Source organism: Chiroxiphia lanceolata, chromosome 1 (genome assembly GCF_009829145.1).
Source record: "Chiroxiphia lanceolata isolate bChiLan1 chromosome 1, bChiLan1.pri, whole genome shotgun sequence".
NCBI lineage: Eukaryota > Metazoa > Chordata > Aves > Passeriformes > Pipridae > Chiroxiphia > Chiroxiphia lanceolata.
Genome location: NC_045637.1, coordinates 58,872,643 through 58,898,333, shown reverse-complemented (window position 1 = coordinate 58,898,333; position 25,691 = coordinate 58,872,643). Strand labels below are relative to the sequence as shown.

Sequence of the window (25,691 nt, the reverse complement as noted above, 5' to 3'; positions counted from 1 at the left end):
TAGTTTCTATTCCATAATACCTTCTCTTTAGGGTCTTTTGCCCCATGTATATCAAACACACATGGGAAAATTTTCAAAACTGCATTTATACCCTAAATTGATCAGCAGTTATGGAGAGAGGGACTTAAGAAAACTGGTTGGGGAAAGATCCACAGAATAGATCCAAGGTCTCTGCTGTGTCATCAGTTTATCCAAATAATTCAGTGGTGGGTTTCATAACAAAGTTGATAATTCACTGAAAATGTGTTTCTGGAAATAGAGGTGTGACGGGAGGTTACAGTATGTAGGAAAGGGTAAAGTTAAGAGCTTCTGATTTCAAGAACATGTGCATACTGCTTGAGCAAGAGAGGGATCTTGATGAAGTTCAAACCTGCAAAGGTTTCTGCTGAGAGAGTGTAATGAAAAGGAATGGCTATAACCAGATGCAGCACTGGCACAGCCCAGAGAACACATCTACAACTGATTCTAAATCGACCAAAGGAAGAATCATACCCAAAGGATACAAGGAAAGAGAATACAAAAGAATGGCCCAGCAATGGGGTAAACATCTAGGAAAAAGGCTGACGTTGATTTCTCTGGAGTCCAAGCTTTTACAGTTAGCACCTGCTGGAGAAAGTCTAGGTGACAGCTAGTACAGGATGTAGGGTTTCTTTCTACATACATTCATGGTGCTTTTATGCATCTTAGATTGTTAGTCTTGATCTCTTTCTACAGTGGGCTGTGTTGGTTTAGTGAGTGAGAGTGTTTTTTGCTTTTTTTCATTTAGATTCTGTTTTTTTTGGGGGGAGGGTTCACTACAAAGTTATAACTATGGGCAAAGATGAGCTTAAGAAAGTTTTTTGGTGTTTTTTTCACAGAGACATCCAGAAGCACCTAAGAATGTTAGTGAAGAGTACAATAATTCCTCTTTCTTACTTTCACCTTTACTTTCACAGTGACTCCATATGTATCATCATCATCATGGCTAGGCTTCGTTAACGAAGATTTGGGAAGGGCTCTACCCATGTTTGTTCCAAGTGCGTTGGTGGCTAAAAAGGCCAATATGAGACAGGCACGTCCGGCTGCAAAAGGCACAGCAGAAAGATGCTCCTTTCTCATTTTCACTCTGTCACACAACAGGATTGACAGTCTTCTTTGTGGTAACAACTAATATTGAGTGGGTTTGTCTACACATTTTGGGTTCCCTTTCACTTTGATCTCTTTCACAGATCTTCTGTTTCCAATTTTATCTTCAGCCAAGATTCACTTTGTGGTAGCAACAGGAGATCTTTCTGATACTTTTCCATATATTTCTACTTCTGTCATGCACACATAAGCAACTGAGGTACAGACAAATTTTCTCTTTTTATTCATGTTTATCTCATAAAATATTACTGTAGTCTTACAGAAGTCTAAAAATCAAAAATATTAACAGAATCCCTAAAATATGAAATAGAACATCAACCCCAAATCTCTGCAATTGTGCTTGTTACAAAATACTAAAATAGAAGACAGTATTTTATTTACAATTGAACATCATCCTGTCAGTGCTTCATCTGTTTTCATCTAATTGAAAGTTGTTATTTCCCTTAGACAAATTTATGCCACAATATCTGTATTTACATAAAACACAATCTCTTCATTATTCATCCCTTTAGAGTAACTTTTGCACCATTGAAAAAACCAAAAGATTCATGAAAGGAAACACAAATGCAAAAAGCTTAAAATATTTAACATAGATTCATTGACCTTAGAGGTTTTTTCCAAGCTAAATGATTCTATGATTCTATAATATGGGAATGTTTTAATAATATTATTCATGTGATTTTACTGGCTAGATATCCTTCAGGTTCCCAGTCATAAACTTAGGTAAACATAAACTTACTTAGTGTCTCCAAATAACATAGAGCTATAATAATAATAATAAAAGCACTTTCAGACTTAACAACAAATAAAAGAATTTGTATAATAAACATCCTGTAAGACCTAGGTTACTAGACCTCTAATCATCTCTCTTGAATTTTCCTTAAAAACTGGTTTTTCTAACTTACATTTTATTTTAATAAACAACATCATACTATATTGCACAAATTAAAACTCCCAAGGTAAATGAAGAAATTCAGTCTCACTTTAAAGGATAAATAATAAGTAACAGATAAATATGCAAAAAAGGAAACATGATTTTGTGGATAAAGTTAACAAGTGTTGGGAAAGAGAACAACATTTATTTGCCATTAACTGCTGCTGGGGACTTGAAGATTCTTGGGTAACATTTCTATAAAAGTCTACTGATTTTAATATCTGAGTTCAAACCTCAAGGGCTCTGTTGCTAAGAATAGCTCCCTAGTGAAACCTGAAGGATTCTGGGGAAAGAGCAATCTACCTGGTGGCATCCAGTATCCAAAGAAATATAGATCTGTATGTTCATTTCAGGATCTTACTTCTGATTTTTTCCTTCTTCTTTTGTAATAAAAAGCTGTTGTTAGTGTATAAGCTGTATTTATAAATTACTGGAAACAAAATTAATGAAAGAGAGCAAAATCTAAGCTAAGCCTTTACTTCTAGAGATGTGTAGTTGTAGTTTAGATCTAAGATGTTTTTCAAAAGCTGTACCTGTCAATAATATAATCAGGTTAAGTTATACCTCATGAATATGTAACTTGTTTGTTCATTATCGTGGTTTACACTTCCATTTATAAATAATGATCTGGTTTTATTGCTACCACAGATAAACATTAGAGAAATATTTTAAATAGTTTTATTAGCAACATTGTACCTCAGAAATATATACATTTTCATAATGCCATTTTCTCTCATGCATTTACTTTTGTAAATTTGATATGAATTTACTTTTGTATTGAGATACACCTCATACATATTAGCTATATATGTTAAACACTTAATTCTATATCAGAAAAAATTAAACATGAATTTGGAATGTTGTATTGCTTTTAGGTATAGTACAGGGTCTGCTACCTTTACAGAAGATTTATTATTTAGCTTTTCTGACAAAAAATATTGTTTCAGTTCTTTTGGCTCCTTGTGTGTAGTCTAATGAGTTGGACTTTATTTGAGGTCATTCATGTGAAGGAATTAAAGTGATAGCACTCAAATAATTAACCTTAGATGATACTTTAAAATACTTTTCAGGTTAAAACTCTGAAACCTAAAAATCAAAGATTAAACGTATCTTTAGCATTGTGAAGGCGGAGTCAAGGTTACGTGTAGTATATGATTTACCAGTAATTAAAGATTCAAACTACAGCTAAAGAGCTAAGCATTTAATCTTATCTATGCTACATTTAATTTCAAAATCGAACTCTCCCTGTCTCATAGACTGATATGCTGACAAACAAAAATCACTTTCCTGCTTATATTTGACAAACTGTTCCTGGGGAACCTGCAGACCCACTGGATATGTAGGACTGCAGTCCTCTCCTGGATGTGCTTCAAATCTTGTGGAAACTACCTGACAGCTACTGCTGGCATAGGAGTCCAGAAATGTTAAGCCCTACTGCAGACTGGCTAGCAGGACTGGAGACCTGGCAAGTGGGAGAGCAGGAGCATCACAGTCTCGTTACAGAGCTCGCAGCTGCTGTAGATCAGGCATATGGCAATGCTTTGTAATTATTTGTATTTCTTTAGGTCTAAAGACTCCTACTGGGATCAATGCACCACTGTGTAATCTCTTACTGTTTAAAAGATGAGGCCTATTCAAAAGTTTAGGATCTGAAGGTAAGGAAAGAGGCAAGGCAGAGAGATAAAAGAATTTTCTAGAAGAGAAGGTAAAGACATGGGTGGTATGAATTATTCCAAACTTAGATTTAAAAGATATTTTTAGACATTTTTTAAAAAATAATTAATTTGCAGAATACCAGACAGGGAGAGATACGCAGGCAGAAACATCTAACAGGAAGAACAAAAGAAAGGAAAGAGGCATTGAAATAAAATGCAAAGAAGTGAAGGGAGGATGAAATGAAAAAAAAGAAGACAGAAGGGATATGATAGAAGTGAGTTTATTTACAGACCTTTAGAAAGTAGTGAAATTTGATAGTACCCACTTTTCGCTAATCTTTAATAAGAAGCTAATATGTATCATCAAATGTAGTAATCTTTCTAGACATACCTAAAACAAGCTTTTGCTTCCATGTGGTTTATCTTTTTCTAATAACAATACTAGGTAGCTTAGTCCAATGCAATTGGTCTAAATCAGTGATGATGACAGTGAAAAATTACTGGAACTAGTCATGTTTTCCTACTGGGTGTATGAAGTCACAGCCAACAAGCAAATGAGCTGAATACACAGGGTAATATTTACAATTTAAGTGAATTGCATATTACAGAAAAAATAAAGAAAAATATTCCATCGTGAAAATAAAATATATAAACTGCAGTCACAATGGAAGATTATTTAGGACTTGTAGATAGCAATACAGTCCAGTGAATTTCAACAGAACTCAAAATCATTTGAAAAAAAAGCATGAAATAATTTTGGCAAAACTAAAGGGTTTCAAAGGTCCCAATGGTGTGACGTGATTGCATCTCTGATTGACATTATAATATTACTTAATTGCATTGTTATAGGTTCTCAAGAGTTGCAAATATCAAAACAGTTGTCTGCTGTCTAGTGTTACATTTCCTGTTTTGTGAGGTTTTTCCTTTTCATTTTGTCTCAAGCTGTACCTGCAAAAATGAAAATTATGTCATGCCCAATGACTTGAAGTCTATAAAGCAGAACAATAAACAGAATAAAAATTAGATTTCTGTTCTGAAGTAACTTCCTTTTGTCTCTTATTGTGTAATCATTAAATTAGCTAACTTAATAATGTCTTCATCTTTTTTCTTCTATGTAAACTAATGATTTTGAAAAAAAAATTATTATTTGCCCTTTCATTAATAAAAAGAACCTTGAATAAGTACTTAATGTTCAAGGATTTTATTGCCCTTTCTTTTATCAGAAAGGTTGTGTTGTAAAACAGAACACAGTCTTCTTTGTTCTTCCTTAAGGAAACTCCCATGTGATGAAAGGTAAACTAGTGTCATAAGTATGACTGAAAACAAACAGTGACTCAGTGAAGTTGCAATAAGATCAGAATTGATCAGAATTGATTACAGAAGTAATCATGCTCAGTTACACCCATAAAGGGGATACTTAATTCCTCAATGTTTAAGAAGCAGTTTGTGATTTCCAGAAGCTTAGACACACACATAATTAATACCTTGATTCTGATTTGATAATAGTACTATAAATTGTCCAAGGTATCTCATTCTCCATTATCACTCAATCCCAATTAATAATAAGAGCCAAGGAGCAAAATATGGTATGAAAGAGTTTTCTTCTTGAATAGGCACATACAAGCCAAAATTTGGTGTAAGTGAAATTATTTTCTGAAGGGCCACTAAACAACAATATGGGTACAGTTTTTGAGTTCCGAAAATTAGTTTCTTTCTACCAGGCATGTAAGGAATTCTCCCTCCTCCCACTCTCCCATATCAGGCATTATCAATCCTTTAAGTCATTTTCATTCCTATGGAAGACAACTGAATCTGGCAGGGTTCTGAAAGCACATCAGAGAATCAATGGGACAGTCAGCATTACACAAAAAAAGTCAAATACCAGAAGGTACCACTATTACTTCATGGTGAAAATTCAGAGTAAAACCATCATGTGACTGGATTTAACATCTTGGAAAAGGAAGAAAACATCAACCTAGGAAATGAGACAGTAGGAAGGAGAGTGTATTGCGAAAAAGAAATCCTTGTTATGATAGATGAATCATTTGAATTTTAGATAAAGTATTATCAACAACTTGATCATTTGAAGGATATATTTGTATGACCTCTTCAGAGAAGTTCTAATGTATTAGTTACAATACTGCCTATTTTTTTCTTTTTCATAAAATAGCCCTTTTACACTATGTTGTTAAAAAAAAAAAAAAGATTGAAGTCCACAATGGTCTTCTGGGTCTATTATTTATTTATATGCATTAAAAAAAAAAAAAAAAAACAACAAAAAACAAGATAATTTACCCAGGAAATCAGAAAACTATATCATTCCACTTTTCTATAGTAGTTAGTATATATTTACCACTCTGCAATTCAGACTTCATTTGAGTTTGTTGCATTATATATGAGACTGCCCGAAGTCCCAAGGAATTAGACTTGATCCAGGAGTTAACTGGATAGATTCTTCTCTGACACGTCGTCCATGTGTACCGCATACACTGTTGCTGTGCACACCTTCCTGCAACTGTGCACCAGTTAGTTATGCTACAGAAAAATACATTTTTCTCAGTAATCCTATAGAAAACAGTGGTACCAGGTTGATGACTTAGAATTCTTTATGCACAACAGTGTTTATGCCAAGTGTAGTGTTTCTGTAACAAATGTGGATAAAGCCTTCCCAAATCTTCGTTCGCGAAGCCCAGCCATGATGATGAGTGTTTTGTGGTTTATGATGATCTTATATATTCCATTAATTTTAACACAGTTATCAGAATGAAGTGGGCCTGCACAGGAGGCAGTTAAGGGGAAATCCTAGGATCTGAATGTTGAATGTTTCTTGAATGTTATTTCTGTCATTTCACATCAGATCTGCATTAAAGGATAAATTTTAAATAGGAATAAATCCCCTCTTTGGATGGAACCAGGTTCCATTTAAGGTTATTTTTCTTGGGGAGCTGATAGTTAGAGTGGTCATTTAACTAGCATGTTATGTTTCTTCCAAAAGCATAGAAAAAATAAATAGGAAAATAAATGAGTAATGGACAATAGTTTATAAAGGAAGTGACTACATTTCCTTACAGAAATAGAATAACAATTTCCTCTCCTCTCAACACCTACTTTGAGTTTAAGAATATTTTTTCTGGGCTTTCCATATGCATAGTTGTTTGACATAACAACAGAGGGTTAAATTCCATTTGCTCTAAAGCAGAGATAGGTTCAAAGGACTGACATTTCACCTGTAAGGTCCCCAAAAGAGCAGGAGGGAAAAAATCTGTTCTGACTATTAGTGTGCCACTATTTTAGTAGTATCTTTCTCATTACAAGAGTCCCTATTTATGCACAGAGTGGAAATAGCTACAGTACTCTATGCTATCCTTTAGAAAATTGACTTATCTGATCCACTTCAGGACACAGGTCTGAGTTACAATATAAAAATACAACACCTTCCTAATAACTTCAATTAAACTTTAAGCACAAATTCTCACAAAACAGCGATTCATATTTGTTGGTTTTTTTTTTCATTAGAGGATATGAATTCTGGATATGCAGTGGGTTTACTTTCTGGGCAGGGGAGAAAGTGAGGTGGTAGTCACTATCAGAAATCTAGGCTGTAAGTCAGTGTATAGAAAATTCATACACTGACAATTTAAACAGAGAGTTCCCATTGTGAGCATAAATTCGATTATATCTCATGTCACAGTTAACCAGCTTACAATGCAGTAGTGGCATGTTTAAAATAAGTCTAATCATTCGGCCAAAATTGATTTGGCCTTTACTTCACTTCCAAGGTTCTGCTTCCAGAAATACCCCTTAAGCTGTTCAGCTGGCATTATTTGCTTCATTTCCAATCAGTGCTAGTGCCACCACTTTCCAGCTTTGTTAGTGCTCTGTAGTACTATAGACATGCTGAGCTATTTCAGTAGTTCAGAGATGCAGTGAACAGCCCAAGCAGCCCTTAGTAACAGCTGTTACTAAAATATCAAGATGTGTGTATGTACAGTGTAACTAATATCCTCCTTGTCAAAATGTCATCAGGTGCTAAAATCACGTCTTGCAGAAAAGAGAATAATAATCTCTGATAAATTCAGATTTTTCTTTTTCCCTAGCCTCATGGAAAGATATTTGACAGATATTATTATTAATGTAGTTTTCCATAGGTCATAGACTAGATTTTCACCATCATTGGTGATGTCTTCTCAAAAGGTATCTGCACACTATCAAAAAAACAGAGCAGTTAACACCCGAATTTGTTGCATGACTGTAGTGGTTTGGATTTTGTTTTCCCCCAGAGGCTAAGAAAGTGGTAACCCCCAAGGGGTGGAAACCCCTGGAAGTTTTGAAATTCTGTCCAATGGGCACTCCTGCAAAAATGTAAACATATCACAAGCACCGGAAGAGACGAGTTGTAGTTTTTGGCTGGGAGAAGAAGTAGCCATGTTGTACGAGCCACGAGGAGAAACTGCAGCAACCCCACTGGGTGCTGGGCCCCCCCAGTCCCCAGTGGGGGGCTACAGAGACTTGGAACAGTGTTAAGCTGGACTATGTGTCTGTAGCTATAAGCTAGGAGATCCTTCCCCACTCTGAGCCGCAGAAGAGATACTGAAAGCAGCGGCAGACCAGCACTGACCGGAGAAAAAGCAGCGGCACGGAGCCAAAAGATAAGAGAGCAGCAAACAAACACGTAGCAAAGTAGGCAGAACTTCTGCAAGCTGAGAGAGAAAGAACAGCAGCAGAGAACAGAACTAAGTTCTACAGAGAGAAGGTTTGGGAGTAAGAACTGCAAAACTCCCCTAAACTTTCTTTGAGATCCCTCCAAGACGGAGGGGGTGGACTCTTACTGATTAGAAGTCCTAAATGGAGTAAAGGAGCTAAGAAGCTCGGTTGTCCTGAGAGCTCAGCCAGGACGGTGTGTAGGAGGTTGACCTTGGGGCCCTCCCTTGCTGCAAGCTACAAAGAAGCTCGCAGCCTGAGACAGGGCACAGAGGCCCTGCAAGGAGCTTGAATCTCCTGGAGATACCAGACCGTCACAAAGACCCCCTGTGCTTCGTGATATGACCGTGGTGAAATGACCTTTGTCTGGGGTTACGAAGCCCACGGAAGACCCCTCAGTTGGTTGGTGACGGGGCCGAGAGAGTTTGGATACCTCTCTTGTGAGTGCTGGCAGAGATCCAGCAACAGCTGCATGCATGAGATGAAGAGAACCTGCTGCCTTAGAAGAAACTGCTGCCGAGAGACTGGAAGGGATCTGTCCTTCTTTCCCTCCTGGACTTTTATTCGGAGGGGAGAAGAGATCTGATCCATTGTAAATACTATACGTCATGGTAGAGATAGTTGTGATCGTGTGTATAATGTGTTATAATATTTATTTGTATAGTCATTGTAATATATTCCCTTTTCCCCATTCTGAGTCTGGTTGTGTTTTGTCTGGAAAAACCCATCTCACATTGGGTTGAGATGTGGGAGGGGGATGGAGCTAGGGAATTGGATTTTGGGGCTATCTCAAACCATGACAATGACTATGTCCTGTATTCTGAAATAATATTGGAAAATTGATATCTGCTTTTGCAGATACATGTGAACTGAATTTTGGATACACTCTAATTTCAGTACTGCTTTCTTCCTTGTTAAAAAACAACCCATATAGAGCAGCAAGAATGGTGTAAGTTGAAAGTAAGCCTTTTCTTGCTCCTTTTTTTTTCCTAGGATGACAAAATAGGTTGAGAAAACCTACTGTGTCCCTCTTTTTTTATTATGTGATGATTTTAAATAATTGTTTGGTCTTTTTTTCCTTTAATGTAATCTGCTTCCATCTTACCATACTTGGAGGAGACACACACTATTTAGTGCTGGCAAAGTAATTCAGTCTCAATGAGAAGTAAATATCTGCAATGCTCTTGTTGCTTTAGCATTTACTTCCTAGCAATTGAGATTTTTTTGTCCCTTGTGGTACAGTCAACAGAAAAGAAAAGAAACAAATGAGACAGGGCTTTTTTTGTTTATGAGTCCATGTTTATTCACTGTAATTTCATAGACTTCTATTGAATGTGAAAACACATTGGTTCAATGATCACATGGTTGTAGGAAGATCTTCCACTTTGCTTTATTATCTTTGATCCTTTACTGTCTATGATCTTTTATTGTCTCTAATCTTTACTAGTCTAACTGTTGACTCTTGATAAATACATCCCTCTTACAAAAATGTGTGTGTGACATAAATAAGATTGTCCTCCCCTGTTAATATAAATATTGTTTGCTTACCATTAATGGTTTGGGAACTATGATGTTTAGAAAGGAGATTTTCTGACATACTTCTACTCATGACAAAAAAATAACTTCTGTATTTTATAGATATGCTATACTCTCACAGGTTTTTATTTCCAGTTGACTTTTTTTGTTGTCATCATTTTTGGGTTTGCGTTTTTTTACAAAATTAATCAATCCTTCTGAAGAAACTAAGAAAGCATTTCCAAAGGGAATTATAATCTCATATTAGTTTTTCTCCAAGTTACCAAATTTCTCCTATTGTTCTCACAATTCACGTTATTTTACCTGTTCAAGATTCTCTCATATTACAATTCTAGAGCACTTATAAAGTTAGATATATTTTTCAAATCACACTTGTTCTTAGAGAACCAAAGGCTATTCAGTGGAAAGATTTCCATTCTTATGGGACTAAACATAATTACACTATACTAGAATACCATGAAGTAAGTTCATGTTTAAAGGAAATTTTATGAACAACCAAGAAGAACTCAGTATGTGAAGATGTTTCTATGTATACATTTAGACAATTAGATATATGATTCATTTACACTAAATATATATTTTATGAATTGTTAAAATACGAATATACATATCAATATATGATTATATTATTATATGTATTTTATTATTATATGCAAATACACATCTATATTCTTGTTAATACTTTAAGTATGAGGTTTAAATTTTTTAACTCCTTTAAATAGTCAGATTAAGCTGAAGCACATAAAGTAAACGTAATAAAATGGCCCTAAAGATTAATGAAGGTCCAATTTCAGCCAATTTTATTTTACTGGATAATTTTCTACAACTGAGTTTTTCTTAGCCTTTCCCTCACACTAACCTACTATGTGCCTGAACAAGTCATTTTTTATTGATCTAAGAGTTGTCTGAGACCTGACAATAGTAAAAATGATGATTTTAGTGATTAACTGTGAGAAGACAGTGAGCATTATATGTGCATTAGTTTAAAGTATATTGTACTGGAGGTTACAAAACACTCTAGAGTTCTGCTTGTGCACTGAATTTTCTACAGGCTGCCTAAAGTAACAGATATTAAATAAATGAAGTATCATAATGAATATTAAAATTGGGGCATAATTTCTTGAAACCGATAATACTAAGTGGCCTTTTGAACAGTGGGTGAATTGCTTTAGAGATTTACATTATAGATGTACATTAAAGATGTATGTAAGGTTTTTCTGTAATTTCTTAAGGTTACCCTGGTTCAGCTCAAAATCTCATTTCTATATATTTTTCTTGACAATATTCTAAGATGATGAAAACACTAAGTCTTTTTGTTCTCTATTATTCCTTCTCTTTCTACTGTTTATTCCCACCTGAAGTCAGAATCTCAGACTGTGGCATCAATCACAGCACAACAATGAAGAGTGATGTCACAAAGGAAGAATTATTATTTCCAGTGAGAGAAAGAAGCTAAAGCATATTAATTTTTCAGAAACAAAGAAATCAGGTTTTCATAGAAATATCCTTTGTAATATAGAATAATGGAAATGAAATGCAGTCAATATGTAGTGTGAATACAGGTAGATTTTTTCTTTAAAGGTGTTTTTCACAGCTGTACTTCAAAAAGTGATCTTAAAGGTGACTCAGATGGAAACAGACAAATGAAGGGTGGAATTGCTTCTCAATGGCATGAGAAAGAAAGAAGCCTGAAAGTTTTATTTATTTGTTTGTTTCCACTTTAATTCTTTTATTCTTCTTTCTTTACCTTTTCTCTTTTTTTTTTCTTTTCTATTTAAAAAATACATGGTTTGTGTCAATGGGCAACTGAAAAAGTAACTGAGTCATAATGGTTACAACTGACTGACCTATTCTTTGTGGTGACCAGTGACAGGACCCAAGGAAATGTGCTGAAGTTGTGTAAGGGGAGGTTTATGTTAGATATTACAAAATGGTTCTTCACCCAGAGGGTGGTTGGGTGCTGGAATGGGCTCCCCAGAGAAGTCGTCACAGCACCAAGCTTGACAGAGTTCAATATGTGTTTGAACGTGACTTTTGGTCACGTGATGTGACTCTTGGGGATGATCCTGTGCAAGACTGAGTTGGACTCGATGATCCTTGTGGGTCCCTTCCAACTCAGCATATTGTGTGATTCTATGACAAGAAAATGAAAACAGAAATTTTATTTTTTTTTAGTATGTTGAGATTCTTTTTTAATATCTGGTTAATTTGATTGCTGAAATGCGCAATAATAAGTATGTATCTGACACTTACAATTCACCAGTGAAGTCAGAAATTAGCATTATTCATTTGCAGTAGAATAAAAAATATATAGAGACATATTCTTTAAAAAACCCAAAACCAAACGTCAAACATAGTGTTTCCTGTCTATCCATAGACATGGTTATAAATGGTTATAAATACTGTTTACATTTTGGTTTATGGTATCATCTTTAAAATTAGACATACATTTCTGCTTATACTGTCTTTTCTGTTATTTAAAAAATTAATAGAATCATAGAATCCTGAGTTGGAAAGGACCCACAAAGATCATCAAAGTCCAGCTCTGGGCCCTGCAGAGGACAGCACTGAGTCACACCATGTGCCAAACTGTATTGTCCAAATGCTTCTTGAAGTCTGTCAGGCTTGGTGCTGTGACCACTTCCCTGGGGAGCCTGTTCCAGTGCTCAACTACCCTCTAGGTGAAGAGCCTTTTCCTAATATCTAGCCTAAACCTCCTCTGACACAGCTTTATGTTCCCTTGGGTCCTGTTGCTGGTCACAAGAGAGAAGAGATGTGTCTGCCCCTCCTCTTCCTCTTATGAGGAATTTTTAGACTGCAATGAGGTCTCTTCTCCAGGCTGAACAAACCAAGTGACCTCAACCACTCCTCGTACTTCACTCAGCCACTCCACTTCCCCTCTATGCTATGCATGATCCTTTTGGCACTCTCTAATAGCTTTATGTCCTTCTTATATCATGTTACTCAATGCAAGGCCACACTAGTGCAGAGTAGAGTAGGACAATCACCTTCCTTGATTGGCTGGCAATGCCAGCCTGATGCTCCCTGGACACAGTTTGCTCTCCTGGCTGCCAGGGCATTGCTGACTCATATTCAACTTGCTGTCAACCAGGAACACTCAGGTCCCTTTCCGTGGCACTGCTTTCCAGCATCATAGATTCATAGAATCATAGAATCAGCTGGGTTGGAAAAGACCTCTGAAATCATAACGTCTGACCCTTCGTTCACTACCACCGAGCTTACTAGACCATGGCACTAAGTGCCATGTTCAGCCCCATCTTAAAACCTCCAGGGATGGAGAATTCACCACTTCCCTGGGCAGCCCATTCCAATGCCTGATTACCCTCTCTGTAAAGAATTTCTTCCTAATATCTAACCTAAACCTCCCCTGCCACAGCTTAAGACCATGTCCTCTTTGTCTTACTGATAGTTGCCTGGGAGAAGAGACCAACCCCCACCTGGCTAAAACCCCCTATCAGGGAGTTGTAGAAGGTGATGAGGTCTCTCCTGAGCCTCCTCTTCTCCAGGCTCAACAACTCCAGTTCCCTCAGCCTCTCCTCCTAGGACTTGTGCTCCAGTCCCTTTACCAGCCTTGTTGCCCTTCTCTGGACCTGTTCCAGCACCTCAATATCCTCCCTGAACTGAGAGGCCCAGACCTGGACACAGTACTCAAGGTGTGGCCTCATCAGCACTGAGTACAGGGGAAGAATCACTTCCCTGGACCTGTTGGCCACACTGTTCTGGATACAGGCCAGGATACCATTGGCCTTCTTGGCCACCTGGGCACACTGCTGGCTCATGTTCAGCTTCCTGTCAATCCAAACTCCCAGGTCCCTCTCTTCCTGGCTCTTCTCCAACCACTCTGTCCCCAGCCTGTAGCACTGCAGGGGGTTGTTGTGGTGAAAGTGGAGGACCCGGCACTTGGCCTTGTTGAACCTCATCCCTTTGGAATCAGTCCAAATCTCCATCTTGTCCAGGTCTCTCTGCAGAGCCCTCCTGCCTTCCAGCTGGTCGACATTCCCCCCCAACTTGGTGTTGTGTGCAAATTTGCTGATGGTGGACTCAATCCCCTCATCTAAATCATTGATAAAGATATTAAACATCTCATTACCCAGTCTGTTCATGCATCCAAGGATGGGTCCAGGTATGGCCCCATCCAAAGTGCAGAATGTGGCACATGCCCTTGTTAAAATTCATATGATTGGTGATTAATCAACCCTCTACTTTTTCTAGATCTCTCTGCAGGGTCTCTCTGCTTTCAAGGGATTCAACAGGTCCTCCCAATTTAGTATCATCGAGTCCTGCATCCCAGCCATTTATGAAGATGTTGAAGAGCACTAGCCCTAAGATGGAGCCCAGCAGAACCCCACTGGTGGTCAGTCACCAGACTGATGTAACACCATTTACTGTAACTCTTTGCACTCAACCCATGAGCCAATTGCTCATGCATCACACGTTTCATATCTCAAATGTTTACAGAATGTTTAGAAAAATCTACAGCTGAATATAAATATTTTTACAACTCACAGAATTATGAATTTTAATTTTCCAAAATTAAAAGATATCCTCAAATTAAAGCACTGGAATTTATTTTTCTTTGGAAAAAAAAAGTTTGCTTTTTTTTTTACTTACAGAATTGAATGTCAAAAAAATTATAAAAGTAAAATCTTGGGTCCACTAAAATTACTGACAATTGTTTCACTCATTTCTCTGGGACAGTTATTCCCTGATAGATAGTACTCTATATTTTGGTTGAATTTCTCAAAGAAAAACTCTGTTTACTTAAGGCAATACTCAGAACGCTAAAACCATCTAAGGAAATTATTTTGCCAAAGTTCTTTTAAATGTCATAAAATCTGTGTAAATGCAAAGTTTTGTTGGAATCCCTTAACACACAGGAGTACCTAGGTGGCTCTGTACAAGGCTGAAGAATGTGAACCAAAGACATTAATAATTCTGAACAAATATTCCAAGAATTTCAGATATATACTAACAATACTGCTTTATGACAGCATACAGTTTCACTAGAATTAGGCTAGAATTAGTTTAAACTAGAGTACAAAACTGCATTCCAACTAAATTATAAGCAAAAATATCAGTTTAAAACTTTAACATTTGCTTTCTAGAATCTCTCATTTAGTTTGTTATAAAGTTCTGCATTTTACAAGCCCTTTAATTTTATTCACAAAAGTGGTAGAACAGCCATCTCAGTCTCACATCAGTATTCCACAGCAGGGCCTTAAATAAGTTAATTAATTTGCAATTAGTAATGTCTCACTTCAAGCTGAGGTCTTACTGAATTGGTTCTTGAATCTATACGAGTCCCACATACAGTAGCAGTAACCATATGTTAAATGTAACTAATAAAATAGTGGACCTGTTGGAATGCTAATTACTCCTAGGAGTCTCATTTAGAACAAAACTCAGTATTAACTCAGTATTTTGGACTGCATCATGTCCTTATTGGAGCAGGCTGGGGAAAGAATAAGAAAAGATGATTTTGCTTTTTAAATTTATGCAAGCTAGAAAAATAATGGACTTGGAAAGCCAGCTCTCTTTCCTTAGTGCTGGATAGATGAGAAAGCTGAGAAAAATGAAAATATGAATTTCCTACTGTTTCTCCTCACGGGTTAGTGTTACTGCCACTGATAAATTTTCAGGCAAGACAGGGTCTCACAAAACTCTAAGAATTCAAGCTGGGAAAATCAAATGGAAACGTATTTCCAAAGAGGTTCTAAATAGAGGCCTAGAACACAGGATGTAAAGCAGGATAAGACACCTTTTGGGCTTTTTTTTTTTTTTTTTTTTTATATTATGAAAGACTAATTAGAGAGGAACTAATTTATCTAGAAAGTAATTTATTTTGAAAAAATCTCTACATATGCCATATCATTCACTGTGGAATGTAAAAGCTCTAGTTTGTGTTTGTTAGGACATAAATATTTTGTGACTTAGCCCTCTCATATGCAACCAACAAAAATTATTATAGCAGTTTGAATGACTGGAGTGAAATGAGATTCCAACAAATGTGAAAAAAAAAAGTCAGAATTTCTCTTACTCATTATCATAAATCCAGCATGGAGAGGAAAGAACAAACCTGAAACACCAGGAAGAGGAAGGGAGTGTGACTTTATCAAGAAAGGATGCATCTTAATGAAAAATCAATATAATTATTGTGTCTCGAAGTTTTTGCATTTTCCTTTTGCTTTCAGAAACCTTCAAACTATCATAAAAGTGGATAATGAGAACAGGCAAGCTAAGAGACTTTTCTGCCCTTCTTATTATCTAAATTTTAGCTTATGTACTTTGCATCTGTTAAGCCAGGTTGGTTTGTTCAGTGAAGCCACTTTGTTTAGAAATCTGCATCTTTTATTTCCTGTATTTTTGTTCTACCATGTCTTTTTTTCAAAGTGTATTTGCTTTTGCTAATAGAATGCCATGACCTTCACTGATTCATTTAAGAGATGGTTGTTTGTTTTCTTTGAAAAGAATATCTTGAGCTTCTTGAATACAGTAAATAAAATAGTAGTAGATCATATTGTTTAATGCTGATGAATACGGAAATACATTGCAGCACTGGCACAGCAGTGGACACACAGCCCCTCCCAGCTGGCAGAAGTTGCCTAGCAAAGATGTTTAGGACTCTCTGAAGGGTACTGAACATAAAGGTAAAGCCATGGAAATGCCCTTGGACACAAAAATGACTGGACTCTTAGAAGCCTTTTGGTTCAAGACAAGTTTTGAGTGGCGCAGCTTAGCTGATGTACAGCTGTGTGAGCTGTATACTCCCATCTTTAACTCTGAATGTCTACCCATGTGTATCTCAGCACAACAACAATAGTCCACTGCACAGGAGCTTTATTAGTGGTTTGCTTTTCTTGCAAAGGAGGACTTCACACACTTTCACTAGGGAAAAAGAAATGGGTGGCAGAAAGCAGCAAGAGCAAGGTGGCTCCCTGGGGGCCAGGGCACCAGAAGCAGACCCAGCCCCAGGCACTAGGCACCTGCCTTGGAATTGGAATGGTCCAAGGTATGCTGGGACATGGGTGGGCCCACGGCCAGGCGTGGTAGGATGGTGGGGAGCTGGAAATCAGCCCAGCTGGGATCTTACTGTGGCAGGAGCTACCCACCCCAGGGAGCTGCAATGGGGTGCTGGGTTGTGTTTAGTGTGGGAGGAGGGCTGGGCTATGGGCACGGACAGGCAGGACTACAGCAGTGGAGAACACATTTTATGATGGTAAAATAATGGGAAAGAAACAACATGTTATAGATACTGAAATACCACTAAAAAGGCAGTGCTATAGAACGGGATAAATACGATGATGCAATTTGACAGGCATTTGAGATAAACCTTCATCAGACTTCTTGTCTGAAGACATTTGACATCACTTTTGTTTTGCCTACAGCAGTCTTCCTGATACATCCTTGTTTCGTTTTAGTGTCTTGCTCTCCAGGTATTGTTTTCAGGCTTGAACTATAAGGAAACCAAGGTTAAAAAAACCCCATATTAAAATCTATAAAATTTCTGGTACGCAGTTGTAGAAACTGACATTGGATAGATTTTCTGAGGCCATATGTATCTTTAAGCCTTACCTCCTAGTTTCTCAGGAACTTCTTCCCCAAATCAGAAAAATCACAAAAGATCCTTTTTGCTGTCAAATTTCTAGTGAACTCCAGTGAACTGTAGAGCCCCCAACTAACAAAGTAACTCATACAAACTGAGTTGCAGTCCCAGAGAAAGGAGGATGCTTCAAAGACGGGTGGGAAAGAGCTGAGCCAGTTGGAAAGATGTACACCACACTTTGCCAAATTATCCATACTATTTATACATATTGTACACATATAAAATATACAATCTACCAAATGCACAAACAAGTATATTAGCAGCATAAAACTATTTTGATATCTGTTTCCATGCCCGGAGTATTGCAAATTGATTGACAATATAAAGAAAATATCCAGGCACAATTACTGATGGAGGTGTTAACATTTACAGACAAAACTACATGCTGTGCAGTAACTACTGTTACCTCGTGTTCAGAAAAGAGAAGTTATCTGAACTTGACTGCAAACATAAAATCTTATAGTAGTTATAAATATTTGACATATGGGATATTGTTTTATTCTGTCATACTATGGCTTTTAAATTCCCAGCAGTAATTTCCACAATTTCAGTCTCAATAATTAGAGTCTTAGTTTTCAGTGATACTAGCAAACTATAACTAATATTTGAAAATTTTCCTATGTTGGTCTATTTACCTGAAAGAAAAAGGCCACAAATATTCTTTAAAAATCTGAGTCTAACTTGCTCAAGATTGCAGAAGTTCAAGTGTTCAGAATCTTCAAACCCTGTTCCCTAAAGATTTCTTTCTATTTCAGATTAAAGAAAATGCATAACAGATTAATGTAGTAATCTTTGCTGAAATTCTGGAAATGTCACTAAATGAGCTTGCATTTCTTTCTCTGTATTTAAGGTAGAACATTAACATTTTAACCTGGGATATTAGTATTTTGGTTAGGCTATATCTGACCTTCACTTTGAAACAGTTTTATTTATAAATGGTCCTGTGTTTTAATGAACAATATGATATGAGTTTCTGCATCTAGAAATAAACATTGTATTACCCTTCCTAGCTTTTTTTTCCCCTTCAAATATTTGATCTTCCATTTGTAAAGTGGGAAAAAAAGAGTCAACTTCAGTTTTGAGTTCAGCCATAGTTTGTTTATTTGTGTTGAATCTACTGGATAAAAATATATAGAAATTGGCTGCAGCTTGACAAAGCAGTTGCTTCTGATTCAGTCTCCCCGAATGATCTCATTTCGGGTTTTTTTTCACCTAATGTAGTTCTGACCTCACTGACTTTATTTTCATTTTGCATGGTGCCTTTTCTGTATTGCACTGAAAGAACTTTCTGAACTTTCCCTTCTATAAGCCAAATACTTCATGACAATATGGAGAAGTTGGACCAATAGAGAACCACAGGGTCGACTTATTTGTGGAGAATTTCGTATCAAAGATAAATATATTTTACTTTCTGCACTTTCCCTTCTATAAGCCAAATGCTTCATGACAATATGGAGAAGTTGGACCACAGAGTTGACTTATTTGTGGAGAATTTCGTATCAAAGATAAATACATTTTACTTTCTACATGGACAGATAGACTGAATCTGAAAGAAGTGGTAGGTCTAGCCGTTTCAGGTGAAATTATTCCTGGAAGAAAATAGCTTTTTTGTACAACTAAAGTTTTCAGCTGGAAAGTTGAAATAGTCATTTCACGTTTGCTTTCCAGAGATCAATTTCCATATTAAACATACGACAACAAGGGTTGGAGGTCAAGTTGCGTACAAACCCCTTGGACCCTCCAGTACCTAGCTTCATCCTGATGCCAAGCCCTAAAAAGCACAGGCACCTAAGGCAGTCATCTCTTTCATTTACTACTCAGCATGAGAGTTAGTGTAAGAAGTGGTTAATGGCTGAGCACCTCAGCTTTCATCTTCCTGGTCCCTACTTGTTTTATGTGGTAAAGCAAAACTGAAAGAAATATTCCTGACAAGCAACCAACAACTTAAAGAATTCTATTTTGGATATGAAAGTTTTAACTGAAGAGAAGCTAAAGAGTATTCAAAGATACCTGAAATTTCAACTTTAATCTAGAAATATCATTTTAAGCTTTTCTCAGGCATCTGAGATACCATCAACTGTTATATTTACTTCAATATTGAGACTTTTACTGTAAATCTAAAACTTATTTTTTTCTAACCCTATGAGAAAGACTTAAACCTGAAAAAAAAATTTAAACCATCTCTTTCTCATTGTATTTTGAGTTTATTTTCCCCATTTAAAATCTTTAGTAAGACACAAAATCCAAAGTGCTTATGAATTTAAAAGTATGTATTTTGCTTTCTATAGTATGTTCATCAGCAAACTAGTGTTTTTTAGTCCATAGTATTTTTACCTTAGTGAAATTCAGTTTTCAGAAAGAAAAAGAAAACAGAAAAAAATGATAGTCATCTTTCAGATAAAATCTGAATAACAAAGTGACCATGATACTGCTTGGACAAAATTGACACTCATTCAAGAACAACAGTGCTTGACAGATAACACATTTGAACAGAAAGCCACTCAGTCATGCCTCAGAGAAAAGCATAAATATCACAAATGTGGTATGTATACTCACAGTTCTAAATAAATTTATAGAAAAATCTTGTATCTTTCTATGAACGAACAGCTGGATAGTTTTAATATGGTATTGAGGAATCTGGCATTGTTTTTGTATGGGTTTGGTTTTGTTTTTTTAGATCTCTTACTATTCTTCTTAATTTTAACAGTACTTCTGAAGTTCTTTTATAAGAATTATCATTCAGAAAAAATAGAATGTATTACTACATGTATGAAATTGTTTCTAAAAGAGTTGTATGATAATGTCTTATCTAATGGCTAAAAATTTTTTTATTATGTTGTAGAAAGTAGCCCAAGTAAATCACTCTCTTAATTCAGGATTATCAATTCTTCTGAAGTAAGAAAAACTACTCCCCATTCTGAGGTAATTCTCTGTCCTCATTTTATCTTTTCAATATATACAGTATCTCTAGTTCATGAGAATTTATTTTTCACCTATAGTATGAAGAATTAAATTGAACATTTTCCTGTCTTCTCTTTGCATATAAATGAAAATATACTGTGATGCCAACCTATGACAGAACAGTCCTAACTAAAGGATCTTTAAAAAAATACTATGAGAAATGTTCTTGAATTTTTCCTAACTCTGCAGAAATCTTGATTCCTCTGACAATGAAAAAAGTCTTCCCCTCTTTCTTGCTATTAGAAATCAAAAGTAGCTGAAGGACCAACTTTTCTTTCCTCAGCTTTGCTTGACAGCAACCATCTTGCCAAGCTTTCCTATGCTAAGGCACTAAATTGTGTACAGAGCAAGGTTATACATAGTGTTGTTTAAAATATTAAAACAAACAAACAAACAAACAAACAAAGCGCAAAACAAAACAAAACAAACAAACAAAAAGCAAACAAACAAAACAACGAAAAAAATCACATTATTTAGGTCATTAAAAGACTGAAATAACTGGTGATTTAACTGATGAGAAAAAATGTTGAAGCAGAGTCACACTCAGAAACAAATGGCCCTTTAACTAAGGTATCAAATCTTGAATAGCTCAAAGGAATGTCAAAGTGAGCCATTTGCCTAGGAGTGCATCCTATAATACATGAAGATATTGCATCTTTCCATAGAACAATCAAATCAGATACTTCTCAGAATTCAATGGTCATTAGTGCCAGGAACACTGGTATTATTCAATCCTACTGAAGTTTTTAGTGACAATGATAAAATACCAACAGGCAGCAAGGGTTCACAATAGTACTTCTACCTTTTCAGGAGTACTCACTACTGTTTTGTATTTGCTGCTATTTGACAATGAACTATGAGGTTTAGATCTCAAACAAAGGAAAAGATAGTTTCAAAATCACAAGAAAATATACAAAGGAAGGATTAACTGTAGACAGTGTAGTGGCTTACAGTTTCAAGAATACAGCTGGTAAAAATTAAAGAGTACAATGTTATGTACAGCTGATATGATGTATCAGTAAAGGAAACTGAGAATAATTCCACCAGAGGGTAATAATATATTTCACCGTCTACGACAGTACATAGAAAGCATGTCTTGGTCTCCATTTGAAGATGGAAGTAAAGTTGCAATTTCTTCAAAGTTGAACAGATTCCTTTTCCAGCTTTAAAAGGAAAGATTAGATAAACCATTGAACAGAGATTGGATAAGTTTATATTTTTGTTATATTATAGAAATATTACAGTAAAAATTTGTAGTTTCTTTCTTTACAATGTCTTTCATGAATTGGGGACCAAAGTCATCAAACCCTTTTTATCTATAAAAATATTTTTTCAACTCATTCCTTTTTTCTGGTTTTGATCATGGTAAGAATATTGCATCCGTAACCTGGAGGCTTTAGAACATCCTTGCAGACTTCAGAGTGAGATTCAGTTCTCCTTTATGAAAAATTATTCGATTTCCCAACTAAGGATATTCAGAAATGAATATGATAGTAATATTGTTCTTTCAGTAATTAAGTAACTTCAGACCTAAAATAGTGCTAGGATTACACGGTTACCCATTCAATGAAGACAAAGTTTCATAATTGTGTCTAGCACTGCCCTTGCTGAGGTAGCAGCAGAGCTAATAAGACTGGCTAGCAGGCATAGCTCAGCCTCTGTGATATTGCTCCCTAAAGGCTTCAAATCTCATGTCTTAGTCCCTTGTTCTGGTCCTGCTTTGATAGAGTGATTGTTTTCCAATACATGTGCAGAAGAGCCAAAAAGAAGGCAAGTGTTCCTTGCTTTCTGAATAAATTTCCCTCTTATCTTAATTTGAACTATGGAAAGGGAAGACAAGAGAAGGATTATTGATAACGGAGAGAGAATTTAACTGCTAGAAACTCACTAATTTAATTTGAAAGCAGTCTTGCCTCAGTTTCTTCAAATACAGGTTCTTTGCTTACTTGGAAGATTTTCGGATGGAATAAACTTCAAAAGAAAGGATAGGGAAATGTTCAAGCATGACTTCAGCTTACAGTTAGTAGCAACTGCCACTATGCTCACACTGAATGTAGCTTTGAATTATGAATTTAAAACAAAGAAGTTTTCACATTAGAATTGAAATACTATTCTTCTTTGTTTCTAAAGTAGGCTGTCTTAAAACAGTAAGCTATCTAGCATGATGAAAGTTAAACAGCCAAACTATGTGAATTCGTCATTACCAGCTGTGGCATCACTTACATTTCATACTAACATATTAAAATTTACTGCCATATTTGAAACGTGAAATCAAATTGTAGCCAGATGGAGAAGCTGTTTTAAAGTAGAGAAGGTTGCCAAAATAATCTCTTTATGCTTTTGACATAACAACGTTAAATATTCTGAAAGATAGCAACTGATGTTCTCACTGTTATGTATCAATCAATTTGTCTGGTATCACAGTAATTTGAAACTGTACTTCTAGACCATCTCATACAAATATCAACAAAGAATAGAGTTTATGTTTTCAGCCTACACTAATGCCCTAATCAACCATTGTATTTTGGGATTCTGTTGTAAAAACTGCGTAAAATGACTTTTGCTCTTTTTGTTGAGTAGGTGTAGGAATACTTGCAAGTAATCTTTAAAAAAAACCCCAAACCCAGAACCTGAAGAGTGATAAGATGAAAAGAATGTAGACCATTCTACAAAGTGAAATGATGCAATGTTTGAAAAATTTCCTGAAACTTGGGAAAAAAAACCTAAAACTTAACATAAGTAAAGCATTATGTACAAATAATCCAAGAATGCACTATTACTGACAATTGACATGATAAGTAAGTTTGGAGTTTTGTGCCTTTAATTTTAACATGTATCACTAATGTATGTATGGTTTGGCACCTGAATTTTCATTGCATATTTTTGAAGTATGTATTGGCAAGTATTTGCTAGTGTGATGAGGAAGTAATGGGATACAATAATGGAGATTTAAGAAATGCCATGAAGTCTCCATAGTAACACTATAGTCTGAGTAGGCATAATCTTTCCTATGAACTTGTAACTAAATGCTGCAAAGGAGAACAAATGAAACTATGTTTCTAGGTCATTAATTTACTGTATTTGGGAACCATGAGCAAAACAAGCTAATGTTTTCTCCCACTGTATATGGAATTCTTATAAGATGGCAAGCTCTTATCTATGCAGTTGCCGAGCTCAAAAAGCACAACTGAAACTAGTTTGCGAAAAGAAAACACAGATACTATAGAGAGCAATAACAGAAACTATGAAGATACTAGAAGAGAAACACAAATCAAAATGTGGGTCCATTATCCAATGGAAAATGAGATTTTCCAAAGTAGATATTATCTCCGATCTTCAGATCCTGTTTTTTTTTCTTTATTTTCATCAAGAAGAAATGGACTTGACTTCAGCATCAATGAAGATTCATCTTTTTCATGATTCCTATCTCAGAACTGGAGCAGGACACTAAACACTGTATGCGCTGAGATCTGTCAACAGTGTATTATACTTTACTGACTACTGTTTACCTTTCCTTATTTTAGTGCAGGTCAGTCATGAAAGACTATGAGTTCTTTGTGATAAACAAACATAAACATTCAAAACTGATAGCTTGATAGTTGTATCAGTCTACAATAATACAAAAAGTCTGTATTACAGATAGATTTTTTTTTTCCAAGTGACTTCATTGAAGATATTTCTGGAAAGAGGTAAAGACATTATAATACAGATAGGTGTAATCTAAGCTTAATGAGAGCCACCATCTTATCAACCACTGAGATACAAACTTGTGATGAAAAGAACTGAACTCCAGTGCCCCAATTTATAACCACAATTTAGGAAGTGCAATTTAGTGTGTTTCAGAGAAGTATACATAATGTACTGCTGGAGACAAGTTATTGAAGAACTTCCATTGCAGACATTAATACCTATGTGTGTGGAAGAAAAGGCTACTACTCATTTCAGAATTTTACACACCATTTCCTGCATTTATCCCTCCTGGACTTCTAGACTTCAAGTGACTTCCAGATGCAATTGAAACTAGCAGTTTGAAAATGATAGTGTCAATCTAAACTAGATTTAAAATAACCTCCCAACCAAAAAACAGGTGAATATCTAAGCCCCTACTGGTAAGAAAATTAGACCAGTATTTTAGGTTTAAAATCTATTCCTCCTCTTGTAGTTACTTACAATAAAAGTTGAATTTAATAGTGCAAAGTATCTTTTTCTTCCTTTAGTGAAAATTTAAATGTGTGGAAAAAAAAGTTACTGTTTCTATGTACTCAATTTCTGGACATTAAAACTACCCTGAAAAAGAAACTTGCATGAAATTTTGTTTTGTGGGAAAGCCATTAATATACAGTCTCACTACTTGAATGATGTGTCCTTTGGACTGTAGAATAATGATACATTGCTTTTACAAATGCTGGGATTCAGCTGAATGAATGAATTTGCATAAAGCACACATAGGTATAAACATAATCATGTGGTTGACTAAAATGTAGATTACCAGCAAAAAAGATATGGATAAGATGAAATAGCTGTTCAAAATAAGAAGAAGAAAGGAAAGAAACACCATCTGGTAATACTGAGTGGATCATGAGAAAACCAAAGACTTTGAATTTTTCATCTCTTAACTAGTGTAATTTGAAACTTGAACCTTATAATTAAAAAAAAAAATATTATAATTTCATGACCCTCAAATAGGCTTAATTGGTGTTCACTTCCAGTAGACTTACTGGACTTCCAATAAAAACAAATAGTCTACATAATTACATTCTTCCTGGTAGACCTAATAAATAGATCTAGGAATTCATACATCTAGGTTTCACAGCTAACCCCTGAATTAGTTGTTCTTGAATCACAGCCAGGAATACTGGTGAAGCAAAGTGAAAGAAAATTAAACGGGAGATATTTGTAAAATAGTTGTCTTGAACTATCAACCTGAAACTTTTTGTTACCAGCAGATTCATCCAAAATGGGCTGAGATGGTAATTTTCAGAATTTTAACTCAGACGAGGGTTAATTTTAATACCAGAAGAAGAACTTCCCTAAGAACACATGTATGAGTTTTTCATCTATAAGTATGTTAATCTCAATGATACAATTGTTCAAAGCACTGAATGGACACATAATTAGTAAATTCTCACCAGCTCCAATGATGTGTTGAAAAACC

At 35.7% G+C, this 25,691-nt stretch overlaps 1 long non-coding RNA gene across 1 annotated transcript; it reads left to right on the top strand.

Moving 5' to 3' along the window:
• The first annotated feature begins 12,553 nt into the window (after window positions 1-12,553).
• LOC116779906 lies at window positions 12,554-24,272 on the top strand. Its single transcript, XR_004354241.1, has 3 exons — window positions 12,554-12,685; window positions 19,894-19,899; window positions 24,262-24,272. It is a non-coding gene; the product is annotated as an uncharacterized LOC116779906 (long non-coding RNA).
• The last annotated feature ends 1,419 nt before the right edge of the window (window positions 24,273-25,691 follow it).